Source organism: Danio rerio, chromosome 20, assembly GCF_049306965.1.
Source record: "Danio rerio strain Tuebingen ecotype United States chromosome 20, GRCz12tu, whole genome shotgun sequence".
Taxonomy (NCBI): Eukaryota; Metazoa; Chordata; class Actinopteri; order Cypriniformes; family Danionidae; genus Danio; species Danio rerio.
Genome location: NC_133195.1, coordinates 50954287 through 50981780, shown reverse-complemented (window position 1 = coordinate 50981780; position 27494 = coordinate 50954287). Strand labels below are relative to the sequence as shown.

The window sequence follows — 27494 nt, the reverse complement described above, 5'->3', positions numbered from 1 at the left end:
TATTATCATTACTCTGATTAATCTTGATTTTAGGGTGACATGGTGGCTAAGTGGTTATCACTGTCATATCACAGCACAAAGATCACTGGTTTGAGTCCCGGCTAGGCCAGATCGCATTCCTCTGTGGAGTTTTCATGTTCTCCCTGTGGTAGTGTGGGTTTCCTCCGGGTGCTCCGGGTTCCCCTATAGTCCAAATACATGCGCTATAGGTGAATTTAATTGGCTGTAGTGTATGAGTGTGATTGAATGTGAGAGTGTATGGGTGATTCCCAGTCCTGGGTTTCGGCTGGAAGGGCATCTGCTGGTAAAACATATGCTTGAATAGTTCATTGAGGTTCATTCCGTTGTGGTGACCCCTGATTGATAAAGGGACTAAGCCGAATGAAAATGGATGAATGATTAATCTTCATAAATTGCAAAGTTAATAAAAGGCTTTGGGTGTTTGATGTTTTTAACTTATTTATATGTTTTTAAGCACAAATTAACTTATTGTTTATTCACTTTGTGTACCAGGGGTGAATTAAGAGTGAGCTACATTAATAGTTGAATAAATATAATACATTTATTAATCATAATAATTACACTGTAAAAATAGTCAAAAGGTCTTTACAACAAATGTTTATACGTTGTTAGTTTAGCTTAATTTAATAAGTTAATCAGGTTTCAACTATTTCTTTTTTAGCTTTACAAAGTTCATTTATTCATTTTCTTGTCGGCTTAGTCCCTTTATTAATCTGGGGTCGCCACAGCGGAATAAACCGCCAACTTATCCAGCACGTTTTTATGCAGCGGTTGCCCTTTCAACCGCAACCCATCTCTGGGAAACACACACACAAACACACAACGGACAATTTAGCACAACAGACAATTCACCTGTACCGCATGTCTTTGGACTGTGGGGGAAACCGGAGCACCCGGAGGAAACCCACGCGAATGCAGGGAGAACATGCAAACTCCACACAGAAACGCCAACTGAGCCGAGGTTCGAACGAGTGACCTTCTTGCTGAGGCAAAAGCACTCTACTGCGCCACTGCATTGCCGCTATACTAAGTTTAACATGATATAATTAGTCAGTTTGACTAATTTAATTTGAGATGGTTAGACAGAATTTTTAACAGTGCATATTTCACATATTTTATTAATATAAAAATTGCACAGACGAAATAAAATGTCGTAGAAAACATTCTACTGAGGGAAACTTTTTTTAAAATCATGGAGTAGATTATGGGTGAATTATTTGATTTGATTATATTATTATTATTATTATTATTATTATTATTTTGTTTTTTTATGTAACAATACACTGTAAAAAAAGTTAACTCAACTTATATTTTTAGGGCAACAAAACTTCAGGACTTTTTTGAGTTGACTTTACAATTACTGCACTTGACTCAATTTAAGAGAACTCAAATGTTCTAAAGTTTGTTACCTTTATATCTTAATTGTTTGAGTCAACCTTTTTTTTTTTTTTTTTTTACAGTGTAGGGAAAATGCTATAAATTGTATATTATAATTTTTTTTATATAATGTATATATTTAAAACAATATTTATACATTTGTATCCCTTCAACATTTGAATATATGCTACATTCAAAAACAAAACGTTTGTGTGTATAATTAAATGTATACCTATAAATTGTGATAAGCTTCTTTGATTTTTTATTTATTTAAAATTTTAGTTTGGATTTTTTTAAAATATATTTTAAGAAACACACCAATTTTGAAGAACATCAATTTAGTAAATGCTTTTCCTTACGTAATGAAATATAGCATTTTAAATCTACTAAATTCATAAAATGTTTTTACAGAGAAAAGGCTAGAAACTTGCTATTACTTTGTATTCACTATAATTATAGAGTAATTACTTTATAAAAGAGTTACATTTTTACAATTATGCACACTTTTTTCCAGTGTAATACAGCATGTAATCTTGTTACTTCACTATATAAGTTATTTATTAATATTCTGTATTAATTTTGTATTGTAGTTCACTATGCTTCTGCGATGCATGACAATAGTTAACAGCATAAAGTATTGTAGTGTGAATGAATCATTTTGATTGTTATTAATACGGCATTTCACATGCATATGCAAAATAAGTACTTGAAAAAATCCTGAAAAATATTGTAGAAAGTTTGAGGACAAATTCTCACTGTAAACTAGTGACATATTGTCTCCTTATTATTAAGATATTGGTTGTGTATTTGTACTTATTATATATATCATAGTTCGAAATCATAGTTAGTGGTTTATAAATAGTCAAAATTGTAATGTGTAATTAAAAAAAATAATAATAATTCTGACTTCAGCTGTATATATTAACACAAAGCTTTCTGTTTACTTTTCACTATACCTGTCAACATTGGGATGTGAAAATAAGGGATATTCCCACCATAATAAGGGATCTTCAGAGAAACACTGAAATACGGGAAAATACCTTAACGGGATGATAGCGGGTAGAACTGTAAAATACGGGAGAATCCTGGGAAAAACAAGAGGGTTGACAGGTATGCTTTTCACAGCCTCCTGAAGAATATTACATTATCATATTTAATATTTGTGCATATGATGACTAGAGTTTGAAGGTCGTTTAAGTCAATATACATGCTTGTTTTGCTAACATATCGACTGGACTTGTGCCGAACGCTGTCATTGTCTATTCTAATGCGGACGTATAGATTTATAGATGAGGAGAGATCTTTATGTTTAATTTATTGCTCCTCTCTTCCTGCTTTTTCCCTTGCTCTCAATGTCTATTTCTTGTAATCATAAAGATGAAAGCGCTGATGATTTTTGCCCTTAAGTATAAACAGAACTGGCTGACGACATCAATATCCACAAATCTGAACAAACAGGAGGAGCAGCAAACTTCACAAAAGTGCCTCTTCAGCATGTGTGTGTGTGTGTGTGTGTGTGTGTGAAAAACTGACCAATTAGACTGCAAATTAGACCAAAATAAAGGTAAAGAGGCTTGTATCGTGATCAATGGCATTTTTTTTTTAACCCAGAGACGTTCAAAAATCTAGACATGAATCAGAGCTGATTTGAGAGTGAAACAAACATCCGAACGTTTCAGACTCACACACGCACAAATTCATCATGACGTTCGGATGAAATGGGCTCTGCTGGGACGCCTCGTCGTGGAAATAAACACACACGACAATAACAAACTCAATAAAACACGAGTACAAGAGAAACAGATAAACATGAAAGACAGAGAAAGTGTTTTAGGGTGAGGGACACAACTCTTTGTGTATGTGTGTGTGTGTACTGGTTTTGGTGGTTTTTAAGGACACACATTTGTATAATGACCTTGATATTACAATGTTGAGGTGCACTATAAAAAATGCACAATTCTTTCATGTTGTCACAACAGAAATCAATGAAATTAACACTTTTTTTAACGCAGGCTCATTATATGAATATGTACCCAGGTCTACATTTCTGGGGACATCGAAATACGTAAGCAGAGGTACGGCTGCTCACAGTTTTTTGTATTTGTAAATCCACCAGAGGTCGCTGTGTACACTTTTTGATGATCTCAAATTTCTCTCGCGTGTCCTCTTCTCGTGTAAATCCACCAGAGGGCAATATACACTTCGGCAGACCAGACCAGCTAGCTGTCGATTGCAAACCAGGCTCATTCTCAAAACCTACCGCTATATACGTTTCTGGAGAATCCACCAGAGGTTTCCGTGAACAATTTTTGAGATCTCAAATTTGTCTCACAAGTGCCGTTTGCGCCTTCTGTTCTTGCGTAAATCCTTCAGAGGCCGCTGTTGACTGACTTTCTGACTGAATGACCGATCGACTGACCCACCATCTTCCTTCCCTAAACCCAACCAATAGTGTTTTCAAATGCACCTATTTACCAGGCCTACCACTTCACTAAACCCAACAGACAGTTTTAAAAAGCAATGCAGAAAAGCCCTCGCCTGGTTTTATTTTTTTTAAGTACATTTTCAGATTTTACCACATTTTTACCCTGTAATTCATTCATTTTCTTTTCGGCTTAGTACCTATAATAATCCGGGGTCACCACAGCGAAATGAATCGCCAACTTTAACCGCAACCCACACGAACGCAGGGAGAACATGCAAACTCCACAAAGAAACGCCAACTGACCCAGCCGAGGCTCGAACCAGCGACCTTCTTGCATTGAGGCGACATCACTACATACTGTGCTACTTTGTTTTTGTTTTACCTGCTTTCTGGAACTGTTCTTTGCCAGACTCAAAACCCTGTCGTTGTGGTCAACTACTCCCTGCGTCTAAAGTCCCCCGGCGTACATGGACAAACTAGTAACAGCGGAAAGCCGTCAATATGAAGGTACGCAGTCGGCTGGTAAGCGTGAAAAGGAACGGCATCATATCGCCCCGTAGCGTTCGTTTTGAAGACAAAATGTAGCTCTGGCTACGTAATTCGCAATCTCCAGAAATGATTATATAGGGCTGCGTTTTCAGAATGAGCTTATGTTGGTCGATTGACTGACTGACCCATCTGCCACCTGCCCTAAACCCAACCAATAGTGTTGACAAAAGCAATATAGAATCTGTGTGATGATGAGCCACAGGGCAAACTGGTAAAACCTGAAAAGCCATTCGTGTGGAAGTAACATTAAGGGGTCAGCTGATTGCGTGAAAAGGAACAGAAGCCGTCGTCCTGTAGAGTTAACCGCCCTGTAGAGTTAATTTTAAAGATGAAATGCAGCCAGACATACCTCTACGTCTACATATTGGCTACAGAATTTGTGCTCTCCAGAAATGTTGACAGGGGTTGTATCCACCTGTGTTGTTGTTGTTTTACAAATTTAAGTGGATTGAACACAAAACAATTAAGTTGTTCCAAATAAAGCCACTTAAGAATTTTGTTGTTTCAACTCATTTTAAAATAAATGCTTTAATCAAGCAGTGGAAGTTTTTTTTTTTGAGTGTGGTTAATAAGGACATTCACTGTGTCCTCATAATTCAAAATGCTTAATAATCATACTTATTGAAGTTTTTTCACCTTTAAAATTTGCTACATGTTTCAACGAGGGTTGGATTTTGAGGTAGAGTTAGTGTAAGGCCAAATAATAAGTGTTTTTTATTGTATAAAATACAAATACATTAACCATATATGTATATAATTAAATTTATACTTATAAAATGTGGGGCGATGCGGTGGCGCAGTAGGTAGTGCTGTCGCCTCACAGCAAGAAGGTCGCTGGTTCGAGCCTCGGCTGGGTCAGTTGGCATTTCTATGTGGAGTTTGCATGTTCTCCCCGCGTTGGCATGGGTTTCTTTAGGCTAAATTTGTTCATAGTATATGAGTATGAATGAAGGTGTATGGGTGTTTTCCAGTGATGAGTTGCTGCTGGAAGGGCATGTGCTGCGTAACACATAAGCTGGATAAGATGGCGGTTAATTCTGCTGCGGCGACCCCAGATAAATAAAGGGACTTAGCCGAAAAGAAAATGAATGAATGAATAATATGTGATAAGCTTGTTTTATTTCCTGTTTATATAAATATTTAGATGTAATTAACATTATTTTAACTATTGTATCACATCAATAATCGCAGATATACTACATCCAATAAAAAAAACTTGTAATTTTGTGTATAATTAAATGTATACTTATAAATTGTGATAAGGTTCTTGTTTATATATTTAGATTTAGATTTTTTTTTAAATATATTTGGAAGAACATTATTTTAGTTAATTGTTTTTATTGCATTAATATGCAATACAATATAGAATTTTTAATCTTTATTTTAGTTTTAACAATTTTAAGTAGATTGAACATAAAAAAATTAAGTTGTCCCAAAAAAATAAATAAATAAGACTTGCAATGTTTCAACTATTTCAATTATTTAATTTTTACATTTACATTACATTTACATTTAGTCATTTAGCAGACGTTTTTTTCCAAAGCGACTTACAAATGAGTTAAAATGATTTTTAATAAGTAGTTTGAGCAAGCAGCAGAAGTCAATTTTTAAATGTGGGTTATGAGGACATTCCATGGGTCCTTGTTATTCAAAATGCTTAAAAATAATACTTAAAGAAGTCTTTTCACGTTTAAAGTTTGCTTCATGTTTCCAAAGAGGGTATGATTTAGAGGTAGACTTAGTGTAAGGCCATTAAATAAGCATTTTTCAAGTCAAAAGTACATTACGCCTATATTGAGTCCTCATATACAACCAAAACCAGCATCTTTGTGTTTACAGAAATGGCTCTCTTCTAGTGCCAGGACATTGTGACTTCCCAGATTTTCCGCTCAATAACAATAAAACACAGATAAAAGTGTTCAGATAAATAAGTAAGCGGCGTGTGCAGGAGGAACAGACTATTCTCTTTATTTTTACTGTCGTTTGTCCATTCCTACTTCATTGCTTTTTCTGTCAATGGCTTTAATTTTCCACTTCTCTGCCTTAACACACAGTGGAGGACCCGCGCTGGGCTTTGCTGTCACTGTCTGTCTGGAAATACAAACATGCGACTGGACATAAAATGTGAGTTTGGGGTTATTTGGAGATACAAAAATGTGTCTAAAAAATCGTCCTGAAATGACAGAACTGTGGGGCAAAAACATTAAAAGATCACTTGAAAATTTTATAGTTTCTTTAGATTTACAGGATTTATTTATTTATTTATTTATTAGTATAATGTGGTTATTTTCGTGTTATTCTATTAAAGTCTGACAACATTTCTTCCCCAATTTTAATAGAAATACTGTAAATTATGGATTATTAGTATTTACTAACATGAATTAACTAATGTTTACAAGCGCAACTTTAGATTTTAGTATTTATTCATTCATTCATTCATTTTCCTCCAGCTTAGTCCCTTATGTATCAGGGTTTGCTACTGCGGAATGAACCATCAACTATTCCAGCATATGTTTTACGCAGGGGAAGCCCTTCCAGCGCTTTCACCAGTACTGGGAAACATCCATACATTCTCATTCACACACATACACTACGGCCAATTTAGTTTATTCAATTCACCATGAATTTTCCAAGTCTTTGGACTGTGGGGGAAACCGGAGCACCCGAAGGAAGCCCACACCAACACTGGGAGAACATGCAAACTCCACACAGAAATGCCAACTGACCCAGCCGGGACGGGAACCGGTGACCTTTTTGCTGTGAGGCGACAGTAGTAACCACTGAGCCACCGTGCCACCCATTAGATTTGAATAATGCATTAGTAAATGTTGAACTGTGATTAATATTCTTATTGTACTCTAATATTCCTATTGTATTAATATTATTGCACAAGATTGTTCATGTTTAGTTCATGTTAGTAAATGCATAAACTAATATTAACTAGGACCGGTATTTTAAAATGCTAGCTTTAACAGTCTCTACATGATCCCAGCCCAGCGTTATAGATCCTCCAAACATAATGTCGAGATCGACTAGATAAGGGAACGTCTTGACTCGCTTGACAGAAAGAAAGCGGCATAGATGATGTATAACATTGCTGCAGACAGAGCTGTTGTGATGAATGCATTCTTGGTTCGTTATGATCTGTTTACATAACTATAGCAACTGTGGCGCCCGTCGCCGTATGTTGCCAGAAACTACAGTGAAACGCTTTGACAAAAAGGGCACGTGAGTAAGGGTGACAGATGAGAAGTTTGTTGCAATGATATTAATGAAATCCGTTACCTCAGAGATTTTTCCGCCTCATTGACACCCTTAAGTTAAATTACCGAAGGACATTCATGCAAGCGGACACAAGTGGCGATTGTAAATGACGTCACTTGCAGTGGAAGCGCGGTCGCCTGAGCGTGCAAGTCCGAGCGTGCAAGCCTGGAGGTGCAAGTGCAAATCTGCAGCCAGACTCTATTGGTTATTCCACCAAATATTCTATTATTAACTCTTCTGAAGATAAATCATTGGTATTGTGTTGCCTAAAAATGGCTAAAAGCATGTTATTTTATGTAATAATTCATATAAAATGCTATGACTTATACCAACTTTTGTTTTAAATTTGCAGTACATGTCATGAGTACTTCATTCCTTCATTTTCTTTTGGCTTAGTCCCTTTATTCTTCCGGGGTCGCTACAGTGGAATGAACCGCCAACTTATCCAGCATATGTTTTACACAGCGGATGCCCTTCCAGCTGCAACCCATTGCTGGAAAACATTCATACCCTCTCACACACACACTTATACACTACGGCCAATTAGGTTTAATCAGTTCAACTGTAGCGCATGTTTTTGGACTGTGGGGGAAACCGGAGCACCCGGAGGAAACACACACCAACATGGGGAGAACATGCAAACTCCACACAGAAATGCCAACTGACCCAGCCAGGAATCCATCCAGTGACCTTCTTGCTGTGAGGCGACAGTGATAACCACTGAGCCACCGTGCCGCCGTTTGTAGGGTTATTTAGGGTTTGCTTAGGGTCACTCAGTTATCATTATAATTGGCTCTGAGAGAGTCTGGGGTTTGTTGTCACGCAAGAAAGCTGCCACATGGGGCTGTTTTAAGTCCAAAGTCAATACTTCAAATCCTTGTTTAATTCTGCCATTTTCTAGCATCTAGTTAAAAGCTTGAGTTAGAAATATGTTTCGTGAACTCAATGCACACGATCCCTCTGGATTCATTCTAATATGCTGATCTGGTGCTCGAGAAGCATGACTTATTATCAAACAGAGGGGCTGCATTTTACTTTGATTCTTGAATGAACAGGAAGTTCAAAAGATAATAGATTGTTTTGTAGCATTATGAATCCCTTTACTCTCACTTCTGATCAATTTAATGCATTCTTGATTAATAATAGCTATGTATCCAGTAAAAGTCAAAGTTATTCAGCCTCCTGTGAGTTTTCTTTTTCCAATATTTCCCAAAAATTTTTTTGTTGTTCTGAAGAAAGTCTTTTTTTTTATTTAATCTAAAATAAAAGCAGTTTTTTTTTATAAACATTTTAAGGTCAAAATTATTAGCCCCCTTAAGCAGTATATGTTTTTTGATTGTATACTAAACAAACCATCTTTATAAAATGACTTAAATGTCACTTTAAGCTGAATACTAGTATCTAGAAAAATTTCTAGTCAAATATTATTTACTGTCATCATGACAAAGAAAAAATAAATCAGTTATTAGAAATGAGCAATATTATATTCAAGTGAAGACAAAATGATTAGCCCTCCTGTGAAATTTGAGATTTTTTTTAACGTTTTTAAACATAAAAATTTTAATAACTAATTTCTTTGGTCATTGCTATGATGACAGTACATAATATTTTACTACCTATTTTGCAAGTGGCATTTGAAGACTTAAGCAAGTCAGGATAATTAGGCAACTCATTGGGTAACAGTGGTTTGTTCTATAAATAAATGAGAAAAAAAAAACGAACAAAAAAAACAAATATATATATATATATATATATATATATATATATATATATATATATATATATATATATATATATATATATATATATATATATATATTTACAGTTAAAGTTAGAATTATTAGCCCCCCTGAATTATTAGCGCCCCTGTTTATTTTTTTCCCCAATTTCTGTCTAATGGAGGGAAGGTTGTTTCATCACATTTCTATGCATAATAGTTTTAATAACTCATCTCTAATAACTGATATATTTTATCTTTGTCATGATGACAGTAAATAATATTTTACTTGATATTTTCCAAAACACTTCTATACAGCTTAAAGTGACATTTAAAGGCTTAGGTTAATAACGTGAACTAGGCAAGTTATTGTATAATGATGGTTTGTTCTGTAGACTATCGGAAAAAAAAATAGCTTAAAAGGGCTAATAATTTTGTCCCAAAAATGGCTTTTAAAAAATTTAAAACTGCTTTTATTCTAGCCGAAATAAAACAAATAAGACTTTCTCCAGAAGAAAAAATATTATCAGACATACTGTGAAAATTTCCTTAATCTGTAAATTAAGTTAAAAAAAAATAAGGGGTTTGCAATTTTAAAAACTTCTTTTATTCCAGTCAAAAGTAAAAGAAATTTAAAGACTTAAATAATTAAAAAGAAAAAACAGTGAAAATGCCTTTTTTTCCCTGTCTAATATCACTTTAAAATTTCAAAGGAGGGCTAATAATCAACTCTATGTACCATTCTGCAGTTTTATTTATAATAAACAGGCATGTAAACACTAATATCACAGCTTTGTTGCTCTAATACAACTCCTTGAACGCATTATTCTGAAGATTAACTCTAGTTTTTCCAGTCATGTTTTTGTTTTCATAAATCTTTCATGCATCATAATTCTTTTACTATTAGCCGTCTAAAGTCAAGACTATTAGATCAGCACAGAAACTGACTTTCAGCAGAAATATCCGCTCTGGCAAACATGACAAGCAAGCCGCCACAGTTTCTCCTGCATATGTAAGTCTACAGTAAGGTATGTCCTCATTGTTCAGTGTCATTTTTTTCCAACTCATTTCTAAACATAATAGTTCTAATAACTCATTTCTATTGTCTTTGCCATGTTGACAGAACAAAACATTTTACTAGATATTTTCAGGAAAGTAATATCCAGCTTAAAGTCCAATAATTAGGTTAAAGTAAGTTTAATTAGGCAAGTCATTGAACAGCAGTGGTTTGTTCTGCAGAAAATCGATTAAAACACTCAAGGGGGCTAATAATATTGTGCTTAAAATTTGTTTTAAAAAATAAAACAATAAAAATAAAAACAACTTTTTTTCCACCCAAACTAAAAAAGAGACTTGTTTTTTTTGAAGAAAAAATATGTAGGAAATACTGTGAAAAATTATTTTCTTAGTAAAATCACTTAGTAAATATATATATATATATATATATATATATATATATATATATATATATATATATATATATATATATATATATATATATATATATAAACATCCAAACTTCATAGAACAAATAATAATTTTGTCTTCAACTCTGTGTGCCATTTTACAGTTTTATTCATAATAAACAGACATGTAAACACTTGTATCACCGCTCTGACCAAAGTGTTCGCACAACGTCATGATAAACGCATTATTCTGAAGATTAACTCTAGTTTTTCCAGTCATGTTTTTGTTTTCATGAATCTTTCATGCACCATAATTCTTTTACTATTAGCAGTCTAATGTCAAGACCATTAGATCAGCACAGAACCTGACTTTCAGCAGAAATATCCGCTCTGGCAAACATGACAAGCAAGCCGCCGCAGTTTCTCCTGCATATGTAAGTCTACAGTAAGGTATGTCCTCATTATCCGGATGAGCGTGTTTGCATCGGATCGGGATGTCTGGAAAGACGTAGAAAGAAGAGCTGTCTTAAAGCAGTTATTGCACTTGAAAGAAGCGAGATGCAGGCAGACGGGTGTTAAAGCTAAAGAGCAGGCCAATGAAACATGAGGTGAGACAGACAGGCTGAGCAGGAAGACAGAAAGAAATGCTCTCCATTTATTCTGATAAACACACACGCACACACACACACACACTGCGACCTCTCCGGCTGCACAGAGAGAAAGAAAAGAGCCGCTCTCTTTTCTTCCCAACTTGTCACATCGCATCCGCACTGATGGGGGGGGAGGGGTCAGGGTTGGGGCGTCGCCTCAGGGCTCGTCGCCGAGCAACAAAAGACCACTCAGCTCGCGTTAGCCCTCCCGTCGGCCAATCAGGACTGACGGAGCCCGGGCGCGGTCCGCTGCTAGCCTTCAAATGCTAAGTGCTTCATTAGCCACCTTTCATATCGCAGTCGCCCCCGGCAACCCACTTTACACTCGCCATCCCTGGGAGCGCGGCAAAACTTCAGACCGCCGACAGGCCACACACACACACACACACACACACACACACACACACACACACACACACACACACACTGTCATCAGTGGATTTTGTGGTTTGCAGAAACGCTCACAGTCACACAATCGCAGCGCTGAATTCATCATGCACGCTCTTGACAGCAGAGTACAGCGTGAATTTGTTGTTATGAGTGTGTAATGTGGTTAGACATCACCGTGTATGTGTTTGTGTGTGTGTGTGTGTGTGTGTGTGTGTGTGTGTGGCCTGAAGCTCAGCAGATGCCTGAAGCCTCTCCTGTCAGGATGGAGAGATCGGACGGAGAGGGAAACAGGAGAGAGCAGCTCCATCGGGGTACGGCTGTCTGTGTGTGTGTGTTTCCTGTTATCTTCCTCTCAATGTCCTCCTCTTCCTCCGTCTGTCATGCTGAAACCTTGAGTCAAACACACTCTCTTTCCTCGGGACTCAAATCTGGGAAAGCAGCAAGTACTTAGTGTAGCGCTAGCCAAAAACTAGCCTAGCGAGATGTACTATATACGGACCGCAGTGATGCCATGGTGCTTGGTTTACTGAGTTGTGTCGTGCATATACTGTTGTGTGTGAAAGGAAGTCGGTGATTTCAATGATGTGTGACAAAATACTATAGTAAAGGACTGCAGGATGTTAGAAAATTCGGATCTTGAAATATTTTATTTTTTTGCAATATTTTTGCACTGTGGCTCAGTGGTTAGCACATACAGTGTATGCCTTACAGCAAAAAGGTCGCTGGTTTGAGCCCCGGATGGGCCAGTAGGCATTTCTGTGTGGAGTTTGCATGTTCTCCCTGTGTTGCCGTGGGTTTTCTCCAGGTTCCCCCACAGTCCAAACACATGCGCTTTAGGTGGATTGAATAAGCTAAATTGGCTGTAGTTTATGTGTGTGAATGAGTGTGTATGGGTGTTTCCCAGTGTTGGGTTGCAGCTGAGACATATAGTGGATAAATTGGCGGTTCATTCCACTGTGGCTACCCCAGATTAATAAAGGGTCTAAGCTGAAAAGAAAGTGAATGAATTAAATATTGCGATATGAATACAGTTTAGCAAGATGGTTTGCTGGGGAGTCTAACAGTATTCAGATACAGAACTTAAATAATCACAATGCAATAAATGCTTTTATTTCTTCCTTGTTGTCATGATACTGAAATTCAGTACCAATCAATAATGAAATTTTACAAACATACATTTCCCGCTAACATTTCAGCGCTGTTGAGTGCGTTCTTAAACAGAGCTGATTTGCAATTGTGTTCAAATGCTCAACAGAAATGACTGTGATTGGCCGTGAGGGTCAACAGATCATCTGACTTATCACTGTTTACTGAGTGTAACCACAGATGCAGGGACACTAAAGCGTTTTAAACCTGCAAAAATCTGTTTGATATATGAGCAATCTGCTGATGAATCGACTGATCTTCACTGCTTTAAAACGCTATTGTCCCTGGATCTTTAGCTGCGTCCCAAATGGCACACTATACACTTATGCACTAACGGACTTAATTTGTGCTGGAACACGCCGGATCCAGCACCTCTGAAATCTGATCTGGCACCTCACTTTACCAATCCCCCTCCTCAACCGCCCTCCTCCCCTGTCCACTGTTCACTTTCACTTTCTTCCACGACTCCTCAACCCTCTTCAATTACGTCCGCGACATCCTGCTGCCATCCAACGCCCTGCTAGCATCACCACCCCAACCCCCCGCCCACCTTCTCGCCACTTCTGTGCACGACACCTCTACGTCCTCGGGTAAAATGCCGGATCCATTACACGGTCTGTTCTGGGACCTCACAAATTAAGCACTAATAGTGTATGTATGTAGTGTTGTCCCAAAAGGAACTCTGTTTTTTTTTTAACCTAGCAGAAATTTAAACCATCAACGTTTGACATTTGCCAAATCAGCAAAATTAATGACCAAAGAACCAAATCCCTGCGATAAGTATAACTGTATTCACCATCGGGAGGCGCTATAATTATTCTTGTAGGAGATTTTTGGTTTCGGGATCCAAAATAAATAAAGTTATCCAACATGAGCGCTCGAAAGCTCCACCTCTTCCGCTACGTGTGCAAAGCAGCGGTCGTTGAGTGCGTGAAGTGTCATTCCACACATTTTACCGGTCAAATGAGAGGTAATTAAAGTGCACTAATTATTTTTAGAGTTTTCAGTGTGAACGCACTATTTATACTACAAAATGGCGTAGAATAGTGCATAAGTATGCAATTTGGGACACACCTTGGCTGCGTCCGAAACCGCCTACTACTCAGTAGGTACTGCATTTGAATTTAAACGTATTGCTCGGCCGTTAAAAAAGTACGTTCCATACAGTATGAATGTGAAAAGTATGAATTGAATTCGGACTTACTATATCTGCCATTTTGTCATGGTCAAGTGACCTACCTGCGTCAGTTGCGTCGCTTCACTTCCGTTCATGAATTCTCTCACAGGGCATCATGGGATAGCGCAGCGTGCATGGGATGTGCACTCCGGGTCATCCGGGTACTTCTTGCATACTGATCTTCGAATTCTATGAATTCGGACATACTACTCGGCTTGCATACTGATTTTAGCGTAATATATAGTATCGAAGTATGCGGTTTCGGACGCAGCCCTTGTGTTTACACTCAGTAAACAGTGGTGAGTTCAATAAACTGATGACCTTCATGGCCATTCACAGTCATTTCTGTTGAACGTGAGCACAAAAGCAAATCAGCGCTGTTTAAGAACACGGTCAACAGTGCTCAAAAGTAAGCGGGAAATGGACGATTTTAAAATTTCAGTATCGATTGGTATCAAATTTCGGTATTGTGACAACTCTATTTTGCTTTGTCTTATTTCTAGTCTAAATATCTAAAAATGATTAGATAAAATAAAAATATTGTTTTGTTTTTTACATTCAGAAAATTAAGGCAAAATTCATTTTGGTTTTATTATATTTTTAGTTTTGTTTGTAGGAACAAAATGTGAAGAAAACTAAAATAAATATTTGATCAAATAAAATTTTTTATGTTTGTTTGAAGATTTAAAGTTGGCATAAACGAGAAAATACACAGAGTACACAGACGTTTATCATATTTCTTCTCTCTTCGTAAAGTAATAGTTCACCTAAAAAATTGTAAATGATCCTATGATTTACTCACCCTCAAGCCATTTTAAGTGTTTATTTCTTTTTTCTTATAGACAAACACAATCTGAGTTATATTAAATTAATAACATCCTTTTAACAGCTTAATAATGAAAGTGAATGGTGCCCGAGTTTTTGAAGCTTCACAAAGGACATCTTTTTATCTCAAAAGTAATTCATAATCGTCCCGTGGGTTAATGAACACCTTCTGAGAAGAGGTTTGGAGTTACTTTGAGGAAACTGCCATATTTAACAGCTTTATACAGAGACCAGGAGGAGACGTGATGGTTGGGAAAAAAATAGGTAGAAGAAAAAAAACTGAGTTGGAGTAAAAAAAAGAGTGATAGGAAAATATATATTTTCTATTAGAGGTGTGAACCTATACTAGTCTCACGGTTTGGTTCGGTTACGATTATCATGACATCGATTCGGTTCATTTCGACATATCGGTGCATCACGGTGCATTGACGATGCTTTCCATATACAGTGTTATATTTTAGGAATATTGAAAACAAAACCAACTGAACCACGCTCATTTCTGGTGCCCCCCTGGATGTACAGCGCCCTAACATTTGCCTATGGTGCCTATGCCACGGGCCGACCCTGAGTTGGCTGAGTTGTAAATACCCGCGCTCGCCTCCCTCGCGACAGAGCGCATAGGAGATAAATGACGTCAGTACATAATAACCGGTTATGATTATTACTGAACCGATACTGAATTGTCCGTGTCTGCATTGCGGTTCACCGAAAAAACAATTAATTTTGACACCCCTATTTTTTACGTTTTTGCGTTCCCTTCCTGTTCACTTCATACATGTCAACCCTCCGGTTTTTGCCTGGATTCTCCTGTATTTTACCATTCTATCCCTCTGTCATTAAGTATTCCCCCTATTTCTCGTGTATTTTTAATTTTAAAAACATGTTGAAATGAATATAAATAATGTCTGCATTCACTTTCTTTCCATTAAAGTTGTGCCTCGATCACCGCCCTTCAACCTATGAATTAGGGAATGCAAGTATACGGACCCGCTCCGTATGATAAACTGATCCCAGATCAGCTTCTGTACACACCATTTAAAGTGACACCTGTTATCAAAGTGAAGAGCAGCACATGACTTTCTCGTTTTGTTGCGTTTGATAACAGAGGTGTCACTGTAAGACTGCACAAATCTATAATGAATGCACTCCATTACTTCAGTAACTATTTGTACTCATTTAAGAGAAATGTAGTTGTATTTAAAATAAAACACGCAGGACAGACATGTCTACATATTATTAGGTGTATTTGTCTGTTTAAACACGAACTCAAATCCCAAAGTGTCCTGCACTTTTGCTCCTCTTTAAACGGCGTGTACAGAAGCTGATCTGGAATCAGTTTATCATACGGAGCGGGTCCGTGTACATGCATTCGCTGATTCAGAGGTTGTATATGAAGGATGATGATCGACACACAGCAACACCGCGAGCCGCATTCACTCATTAAGACGACTGAGGTCTTTTGGTGTGTGTCAGACACTGTTAAAAACTTTTTATGATATCTGGTGTCTTCTGTGATTCTGTATGCTGTTACCTGTTGGAGAAGGAGAAAAACAAATTAAATAAGCTTATAAAAAGGGCAGGTTCTGTTGTGGGGTGTGCAATACCTACCATAGAAGAGATTGCACACGATCGAACGCTGGACAAATTTGGGTTCCACTTTATATTAAGTGTCCTTAACTAATATGTATTTACACAGAAATTAATAGTTTGTTACAATGTACTTATTGTGTAAATACATGTATTTCCTGTGTACTTAAGCTTGATTAAATACAAGTATGTAATTACATCTGTAACTAACTTTTGTAATTACATTTGTAAATACACTGTTGACCATGGCTTACACCTTAACCCACCCTTAAACCAACCCATACCACCAAACCTGTTCATAACCCAACCTCTATCCCAACTCAAAAGCACCACAAGTGTTCTCAAATACATCATAAACACAGTAAATACATTAGCTGCGTCCCAAATGGCACACTATACACTATGCACTCATGCACTATGTACTTATGCACTTACACACTCAACAGGGTAGTATATGTATGTAGTGTCGTCCCAAATGGCACACTAATGTTCTTTTTACTAAGCGGAAATTCAAACCGTTTCCCTAATGACGTTTGACGGTTGCCAAATCATTGAAGTAAACGGCCGAATTATCAAATAATACCTGCCGTGAGTATTGCCGCAATCACTATCGGGAGGCGCTATAATCACTCTCGTAAAAGAATTTTGCTTTCACCATCCAAATTAAATAAAGTTATTCAACATGTGCGTCCGATAGCTCCGCCCTTTCCGCTACGTAAGCAAACCTGCGGTCGTTGAGTGCGTGAAGTGTCCATCATTACACACTTCATTTTAGCGGCTGAATGAGTGCATCATCCGGGTAATTAAAGTGCACTTATTATGTTTAGAGTTTTCAGTGTGAACGCACTACTTACACTATTTATACTACAAAATGGCGTAGAATAGTGCATAAGTATGCGATTTGGGACGCAGCTGTTGTATTTATTTTTTTGATGCAAGTACATAGTAGTTAAGGACACTTAATATAAAGTGGGACCCAAATTTGTCAATATATTAAACCACAATAGTCATCCCCTTTTTGATACAGTCCAAGCATGTGCAAGCTCTTTTAGTACAAGATTAATTCAACCCCGGTGTTACAGAGAAAGATACAGGAAGTCTTTTTTACCAACAGGGATCAGATTGTATAACCAAAGTCATACCTGATGAATTGTGCTGAACTGAATTAGATATTAGATATGGACAAGTGTTTACTCGTTGTTTTTTGGAACTAAGGTGTGCAGTATGAAATGTAATTTTTATTAGTGTTTTTATATGTATATGTAACTTATTTGTCTATTTTTAGTATGGAGAGCTGTGCTGTGACATGTGAATTTCCCTTTGGGGATTAATAAAGTCAAACCTAACCTAACACACAATGATAGGGTGATAGATGGCTAGAATGGTAAAATACAGGAGAATCCCTGCAAAAATAGGAGGGTTGACATGTATTAAGTGAACAGGAAGTGTTTGTAGAAAAACAGTTCTGCGAGGGAACGCAAAAACTAAAAAATAAATAAACATTTTCCTATCACTCATTTTTTTCCCTCTCACTCAGTTTTATTTTTCTTTCACTCATTTTTTTCCCACCATCACGTCCCGTCTGGGTCTCTGTAGCTTTACTAGCAATTTACAAGAGTTATGATGTGTGTTAGGGTTATGATAGTATCAGGTTTTGTTGTTATGACTAATCGTAAAGCTTTTATCACACTGTAAAAAATGCGCAGTTCCACACAGGCGATTTGTGTTGGGACGACAGGAAGGAATTAACATAAATTATTAGTTTTTACAAATTTAAGTTGATTCAACATAAAACAATTAAGTTGTGCCAAAAAGCCCTCAGGAATAGTGTTTATTCAGCTCATTTTAAATAAGTCATTTGAACATGCAACAAACAAGTTTTTAGTGCAGAAACAAGACCAAAATAAAAGTTTTTTTTTTTTGCATAAATCAAACTCTGTATGAATAATTAAATGCAAATAATCTGTGTTACACCTCAAAACATCATCATTTGTTTTGTCCGAATGTTCTCAGCTCTCTTGAAATGCTCAGTCACAGGCCTGAAAAACACACGCAGATTATAAACCTTCCCTCTGCTATGGTTAAACTGAGCAGCGAGTCTACAAATCACACGTCTTTCCTTTATTTTCCTTCGGCTTAGTCTCTATTTCAGAGGTCACCACAGCTTAACGAGCTGCCTACTATTTCAGCTTATGTTTTACACAGCAGATGCCCTTCCAGCTGCAACCCAGTGCTGGGAAACACCCATCCACATTCATTCACACACACACACACACACACACACACACTCATACACGACAGCCAATTTAGTTTGTCCAGTTCACCTATAGCGCATGTGTTTGGACTGTGGGGGAAACCGGAGCACCTGGAGGAAACCCACACCTGTTTGTACGTCTCTGTGTTTATTAGTGTGTGGTGTGTGTTTTGTTTATTTGTGTGTGTGTGTGTGTGTGTGTGTGTGTAATTGTATGTCTATGTTTTTGTGTCGCTGACTGTGAATGAGGGTGTGTTTGCAGAAGTGTTTGTGTGTGTGTGTGTGTGTGTGTGTGTGTGTGTGTGTGTGTGTGTGTGTGTTTGTACAGTATGTCTGTAAATGTGTGTTTGTATGTCTGTCTGTCTGTGTGTGTGTGTGTTTGTCAATGCGTGTGTGAGTGCGTGCGTGCGTGCGTGCGTGCGTGTGTGTGTGTGTGTATGTGTGTGTGTGTGTGTGTGTGTGTGTGTTTGTATGCGTGTGTTTTTGTGTCACTGACTGTGTCTGTGTATGTATGAGGGTGTGTTTGCAGAAGTGTGTGTGTGTGTGTGTGTGTGTGTGTGTGTGTGTGTGTGTGTGTGTGTGTGTGTGTGTGTGTGTGTGTGTGTGTGTGTGTGTGTGAGTTTGTATGTCTAAATGTGTGTTTGTATGTCTGTCTGTGTGTGTGTTTGTAAGTGTGTGTTTGTCGCTTGCGTGCGTGCGTGTGTGTGTGTGTGTTTGTATGTCTGTGTGTTTTTGTGTCACTGACTGTGTCTGTGTATGTATGAGGGTGTGTTTGCAGAAGTGTTTGTGTGTGTGTGTGTGAGTTTGTATGTCTGTAAATGTGTGTTTGTATGTCTGTTTGTGTGTGTGTTTGTAAGTGTGTGTTTGTCAATGCGTGCGTGCGTGAGTGTGTGTGTGTGTGTGTGTGTGTGTGTCTTTGAATGCATGGTTTATAAGGACTCAAAAGTGTATAAAGGCAGGGGTATTACAGCATAAACTAAACGGCTTAATAAACAGGGGTGTTTAAAATTGAAAAGGTGTCTGATGTTCTGCTGAGGGTAATGTTTAAGGTTACAGGATGAAATATATATATGAGTCCACCGAGAGTCCTGTTAAACCACATATCGTCACCCTAGAATTATTAAGTTCTATCCGACATTTTTTTAATCAAAATTAAGTTATAGACATATTCTTTTCTAATGACAACTTATTTACATTATGGGATGTTTTTTATAAGTTATTTACATTTTAAGACTTTTTATTTAAAAAAAGCAAATCTTACACACATACTGTTTGCTATGGGGTGCAAAAACTTTATAATTCCAAGGTGACGATATAGTATGAGTGCGTGTCTGAGTGAGAGAGAGAGAGAGGGAGAGGGAGGGAGGGTTAGTCATAGAGTATTCCCACTGCTCCCTCTAGTGGACTGATTGTTTTACAGCTCGGTCAACAGTCTCAGTGACTCTCATTTCAGTTCAAGTTCATTTAGATATGTAAACGTCTTAAAATGTGGTCTTTTCAATATATTTTGAATGTTGTGTATTATGTTTTTTAAATATGAATCTGTTTACACTGACAGTAGTTCTCAAATGCTTTTAGGATTGTTTTATTGCTGAATAGAATGTGGGTTATTGACTTTTTCATGAGTTATATTGATGTTATCTGCACATGTTAGCTGAGTTTAGTTTATTTCCAAACTTTACAGGGAAAAAATGATGTGTCCACACCACACACTGAAAAATAATGTCACTTTCAATGTGAAAGAGTCATTTTAAATTGAATGCATTATATATGCTCATATATGTGTGTGTGTGTGTGTGTGTGTGTGTGTGTGAGAGAGAGAGTGAGTGTGTGTGTGTGTGTATTTCAGCGTGTGTACAATGGGTTTATCAGAATGTGTGTGTGTGTGTGTGTGTACGGACATACGTGCATGTGTTTATCAGTTTGTGTCTGTGTGTGTTGTTTATCATTGTGTGTTACTGTGTATTTATCAGTGTGTGTGTGGGTGTGTATCAGTGCGTGTGTTTTTATAAGTTTGTGTTTATTAGTGTTTATTAGTGTTTTTGTGTGTGTGTGTGTGTGTGTTTATCAGTGCGTGTATGGGTTTATCAGTATGTGTTTGTGTCTGTGTGTGTTGTTTATCATTGTGTGTTTGTGTATGTTTATCAGTGCATGTGTGGGTGTGTATCCGTGCGTGTGTGTGTATGTGTGTGTTTATAAATGCTTGTGTGTTTATTAGTGTTTGTGTGTGTTTATCAGTGTTTGTGTGTGTTTATCAGTGAGTGTGTATGTGTGAGTGTATGTGTGTTTTTCAGAGTTTATGGTGTGTGTGTGTGTGTGTGTATGGGTTCATCAGTATGTATGTGTGTGCTTGTGTGTGTTGTTTATCATTTTGTGTGTGTGTGTGTGTGTGTGTGTGTGTGTGTGTGTGTGTGTGTGTGTGTTTATCATTGTGTATTTGTGTGTGTTTATCATTGCATGCGTGTGTGAGTGTGTGTCAGTGCGTGTGTGTGTTTATCAGTCTTTGTGTTTTGTATGTCTGTGTGTATGTGTGTTTGTATGTCTGTGAATGGTTGTTGTATGTGTCAGTGTGTGTGTATCTGTGTGTGTTTGTATGTCGGTCTGTGTGTGTAGGGGGTTGCAAGTGAGTGTGTGTGTGTGTGTGTGTGTGTGTGTTCCCCTGTGTTGGCCTGAGGGCACCTTCACTTCACAATTAATGGAGAGAGTCTCCAGGGATCTTCAGTCTCCCTCTTTTACATGAAGCCTTCCTCTCCTCTCTCCTCTCTCCTGATCCCCCTCTTCTCTCCTTCTCTCGTCTCTTCTCTTCTCATTTCATCTCTTATGTCAACATTTCCTCATTCCTTCTGATTTAGTTGTGCCATCTCTCTGTCATCATCAGCTCATCTCATCAGTTGTCTTTCCTTCTCTAATTGTTTTGTCTCTTCTTGACTCTTTAATTGTTTCTTTTCTGACTTTCAGCTCATCTATTCTCTCCATTCTCTGCTCATTTCATTCATTCATTTTCCTTCAGCTTAGTGTCTTATTTACCAGGTGTCGCCACAGCAGAATGAACCACCAACTATTCCAGCATATGTTTTATGCAGCGGATGCCCATGCAGCTGCAACCCAGTATTGGGCAACACTCATACACACTCAATCACACGCATACACTACGGCCAATTTAGTTTATTCAATTCCCCTATAGTGTAAGTGTTTGGACTGTGGGGGAAACCAGAGCACCTGGAGGAAACCCACGCCAACACATGGAGAACATGCAAACTCCACACAGAAATGGCAAGTGGCCAAGTCAGCACTTAAACCAGCAACCTTCTTGTTGTGAGACGACAGTGCTAACCACTAAGCCACCATTACCCCCTGCTCATTTTATCTTTTCCTATTTACGATTAAATCAATTTTTCAATGCAGTGTGCATTATTCACATGACAAAACATACAAACAAAATGAGTAATGGCAAGAAAGAGATATTTCAAAAAGTATTTTCTAAACAAGGAGATAACTAATCCAAAATCAAACAAAAAGTGCCCAGGGGTAGCTTAAATAATGTGTCGGGGCTCTTTGGGTGAGGGATTCATCAGAATAGACAGCAAAAATCAGTCCAATACACTTGACAGATGTGTAAAAAATAGTAGAACACTTTTATTGACATGGCTAATCCCTAAAACTGATTACGCACTTCGGCCTATGCGTTTTGAAACACATAGGTGCAGTTTTAAGGAATTGTCATACCAGTATTTTAATATTTTTTTCAAGAGTTCACACTTAGCCGATGATTGGTAATAAGCTAGTTTCCCGGGAGAGAGCCCCGGGCTCATGAGAGCCTCGAGCACGGGGCTCCCTCCCGTTGCAGGGCGAGAGAGGAGTTTGAGCTCAGGTAGATCTCGAGAACGCTGTTGCTGCGTGAGGGTTGCTAAAGTGATGCGTTGCTGACAGAATTGAATCGAATTTGGTGCTAATTTGGTTTAGTCAATTTACTTAAGTGTCATGTTTTTAGGAGTGTGGGAGGACACCGGAGGACCCGGGGAAAACCCACGCAAGCACAGGGAGAACATGAACTCCACACGAAAATGCTGACCGTTTGGGTAGATGCCTGAACCGGAGGCATTTTGCTGTGAGGCCGCAGTGCTAGCCACTGGGCCGCCGTGCTGCCCTGTAGACAAAAGAGGAGGCGAAGGGGGGATTCTTCGAGACGAAGATGACTAAAGGTAAGGTGTTTGGTTATTTATACTTGCTTAGGAATAGTCTGATTGGTGGTTCGTACATTAGCTTGACTCGGGGCCAGCCAAATCAATCATAAGCACGTGATCCTCTCGAAATTAATTTATGAATAAACTTCACTTTACTTTTTTATTGTTCATCCTCATTTTTCAAGTGGCTTGGACTGATTTTTGCTGTTTGTTCTAAGGAGCTAACTAATTCAGAAAAAGGCAAGGCAAGTTTATTTATGTAGCACATTTCATGTACAATGGTAATTTAAAGTGCTTTATTTGGAATAAAAAGATGAGTATAAGAAAATAAAAATGATTAAAATGTGTTAAACGGGTTATAAAAGAATGAAAAAGAAAATAAAGACATAATAGTGTGATCTGTGGGACGTAGCACAGTGCTCATTCAGTAAAGGCACAGCTACACAGATGTGTTTTCAGTCTTGATTTGAATGCAATAGCTGAATGAGGATTCACCCTGCTTTGACTGAACTCTTGGATTTTCTAATTACTCAGTCCCAATGATCTGAGTGACCTGTTCAGTGAGCATATCTGTAATGCATTGAGGCCATTTAATGATTTATTAACAAGTAATAATACTTTAAACTCTATTCTGAATGTAAATGGGTGCCAGTGTAGAGACCTGAGGACAGGTGTGTCTGGTTCAGGTCAGAATCCTGGCTGCAGCGTTCTGGATGAGCTGCAACTGTCTGACTGTCTTTTTGGGGTCAGTGAGGAGTCCATTACAGTAATCCACCCTGCTGCTGATAAAAGCATGAACAAGTTTCTCTACTGTAAGTCCTCACTGGAAACAAAGCATCTTCTTGCAATGTTTTTGAGATGATATTCTGCTGATTTACTGACTGATTTGACAAAAGAAAGACACGATAAAAGACACATTTCTTTATACTATACTACATTTCTTTTTGGCGGTGGCTCAGTGAGTAGCACGATCGCCTCACAACAAGAAGGTCACTAGTTTGAGCCTCGTCAGGCTCAGTTGGCATTTCTGTGTGGAGTTTGCATGTTCTCCCTGTGTTTGCTTGGATTTCCTCCGGAAGCTCCGGTTTCCCCCACAGTCCAAAGACGTGGTACAGGTGAATTGGGTAGGCTAAATTGTCTGTAGTGAATAAGTGTGCATGAATGTTTTCCAGTGATGGGTTGCAGCTGAAAGGGCATCCACTGTGTAAAACATATGCTGGATAAGTTGGCGGTTTATTCCGCTGTAGCAACCCCAAATTAATAAAGGCTTATCCAAAAAGAATATGAATGAATGACATTTCTTTATATAAAAAATCCACACATGAGAAAATACTGCAATATACTGTAAATACATAGTATCTAATTATATCGAATAAGATGCATCTTTGATTTTTTCTGTGTATTTCTTTTATATATTTTCAAATTTTTCAGTTTAATTTCTTCTCTGTTTATATACAGTTGAAGTCATAAATATTACCCCTCTTGAATTCTTAGCCCCACTGTGTATTTTCCCCCAATTTCTGTTTAATGTTTAAGTGTGTGTGTGTGTGTGTGTGTGTGTGTGTGTGTGTGTGTGTGTGTTCTCATTTAGTCAGCTCATCTCTGTTATTGCTTTTATTATTATTATATTTTTGCTCATTTTGCCTTTTATTTTAATCTTTGTAATTTAAAATTTTCAATTTTATTATTATTAGTATTTCATATATGTATTTTATCCTCATTTAGTCAGCTCACTCTATTATTATAATTATTATATATGTTTTGCTTGTTCTAAATTGATCTTTCTTGTCTTCTTTGTTTGCTCATTTCATCTCTTATTGTAATCTTTTTGTTTTTACCTTTTCCACTGTAATATTATTTCATGCAGTATATGCATTTTATTTAGCCAGCTCACCTCTATTATTATTATTATTATTATTATTTAATTTAATTTAATTTTTTTGTTTTTTTAATTGATTCTTTTTATTCTCTTTTTTTTCATTTTGCCTCTTATTTTAATGACTTTAATGACACATTATTATTTCACACAGTAAATGCATTTTATTCTCATTTAGTCAGCTCACAATAATTAGAATTATAATAATAATAATAATTATTATTATTATTATTATTAGGTATTTATTTATGGCTTATTTTAAATTATCCTAAATTCTAAATCTTTTTGCTCATTTTGGCTCTTATTTTAATCTTTTGTTATATTTACGTTTTCCACTTTATTATTATTTGATATATGTATTTTATTCTCATTTAGTTAGCTCACCGCTATTATTATTATTATTATTATTATTATTATTTGCTTATTTTAAATTAATCTTTTTGTTTGCTCATTTCGGCTATTATTTTAATCTCTTTGTTATATTTAATTTTTTCCACTTTATTATTATTTGATATATGTATTTTATTCTCAGCTCACCTCTGTTAGTATTATTTTTTCATTTATTTTTTTGCTGCTTCTAAATGAATCTTTGTAATCTTGTTATGAGACAGAAGGTTGGTTAGATAAACAGGAGCTAGACTATTTAAGGCTTTATAGATGAGAAGCAATATTTTACAATCAGTACGAAACTTAACAGGCAGTCAGTGTAAGAAGGATAAAATTGGGGTGATATGATCATATTTTCTAGACCTGGTAAGACTCTGGCAACTGCATTTTGCATTAACTGCAGTTTATTAATAGAGGATGCTGGGCAGCCAGCAAACAGAGCATTACAGTAATCCAGCCTTGAAGTCATAAAAGCATGAGCTAGCTTTTCTGCATCTGAGATAGATAGCATGCTTCATAGCTTAGCAATATTTAGTTCATCTTCTCACATCTCTTATGTTCCCTCATCTTCATTTTTCCACTCATCTCCTCTCCTTTCATCTGTTCTCCACTGTTTACTAATTTCTGCTAATTGATCTTCTTGTTTCATTGTGTCACATTAATCTATTAAAAAAGAGCACAATATTTGGACTGGGTTGTTGTAACCCAACATTGGGTCAAATATTAGCAAACTCAACCACTAAGATAAAAAAATTCATTTTAATTGAATTTTAAAAATGAACGTAACGTTTGGTTTATCAGGAAGGCTATTCCAGAGTTTAGGAGCCATTAATGAGAAGGCTCAACCTCCTTTAGTAGACTTGGCTGTTCTGGTACTTGCAGAAGCCCTGAGTTTTGAAATCTTAAAGAACTTGTTGGATTCTAGCGAGACAGAAGGTTGGTTAGATAAACAGAAGCTAGACTATTTAAAGCTGGTAAGAAACAATTTTTTTATAATCGATACAGAATTTAACAGGCAGTCAGTGTAAGGAGGATAACATTGGGGTGATATGATCATATTTTCTAGACCTGGTTAGAACTCTGGCTGCTGCGTTTTGTACTAGCTGAAATTTGTTAATAGAGGATGCTGGGCAACCAGCAAACAGAGCAGCATTACAGTAATCCAGCCTAGAAGTCATAAAAGCATGAACTAGCTTTTCTGCATCTGAGATAGATAGCATGCTTCATAACTTAGCAATATTTAAGTCTTCTTCTGCCATTCTTCTTATCTTCTTCTCATCTTCATTTCTCCACTCATCTTCTCTTCTTTTCTTTCATCTTTTCTCCGCTGTTTACTAATTTCTGCTAATTGTTTATCTAGTTTCATTGTGTCGCATTAATCTATTAAATAAGAGCACAATATTTGGACTGGGTTGTTGTAACCCAACATTGGGTCAAATATTGGAAAACCCAGTAACTGGTTTAAAACGTATCATTTCATTGACAAAAAAAACAACAAAAACATTGGGTATGTCCCTGTTTAACCCAACGTTAAGTTACAACAACATAACTTTACACATATAAAATGGCATCTGGTTGAGTCCATCATAAGATTTTTTTCGCTTCATTCCTCTTCATAGTTTTATCAGCTCATCTTTTCTCTTCATACTTATTAATCTCTTAATTTACTGTCCGTTTTCACACGTTGTCTTCCCTCATCTCTTATGTTCTTCTCATCTTCATTTCTCTACTAATCTCCTTTTCATCTTTTCTCCACTATTTTCTCATGTCCTCAGCTAATTGATCTTCTTCTTTCATTGTGACTCTTTAATCTCTCAAATAAAAGCACAATATTTGAATTATCCAGAAATATCAACATAAAAAAAAAATAAAAATCCTGTGTGCTCCAACAAAACACACAACAGGCCACATCACACATCCATACACTCGCTCAATGCATAAAGAAACCCACACATTTCCAGCAAGCACAAGTGTGTCTTCTCTCTGTAGGCCACCTGCGATTCTGGCGCGCCGTATTAAAGCACACGTGAAATCTTTTTTGGTTTATTTAGATAAAGACATTCCCTGAAAGCGCACAGAACAGAATGCGTTTGATAAAGGCGAGCAACGAGAGCGACTCCTCCTCTTTAAATGATTGCATCACCTCGTCTTGCACCCGCTTCTCTTCAAATCTTCTTTTTTTTTTTCTCCTTCAAATCCGGAGAGAGAACTGAAGATTTCATTTCTTCCTCCATATGTAATCAACATCAAAACCGCTCA

The 27494-nt window shown here is 37.1% G+C and overlaps 1 protein-coding gene across 32 annotated transcripts in view; it reads left to right on the top strand.

Annotated features, from left to right (window-relative positions):
* Nucleotides 1–27494, top strand: part of tfap2d (transcription factor AP-2 delta (activating enhancer binding protein 2 delta)) — a 212742-nt gene that overhangs the window by 136541 nt on the left and 48707 nt on the right. For 7 of the 32 annotated variants that reach the window (XM_073932955.1, XM_073932956.1, XM_073932954.1 and 4 more), the window contains one exon: nucleotides 12030–12110. The exons of 6 other annotated variants lie outside the window; for them this stretch is intronic. The gene's annotated coding sequence lies outside the window, so the exon portion shown is untranslated. Of the gene's footprint in view, nucleotides 1–3410; nucleotides 3474–12029; nucleotides 12111–22779; nucleotides 22996–27494 lie in introns of all 32 variants that reach the window. 19 more of the 32 variants (XM_073932949.1, XM_073932946.1, XM_073932951.1 and 16 more) reach the window with 8 other exon arrangements.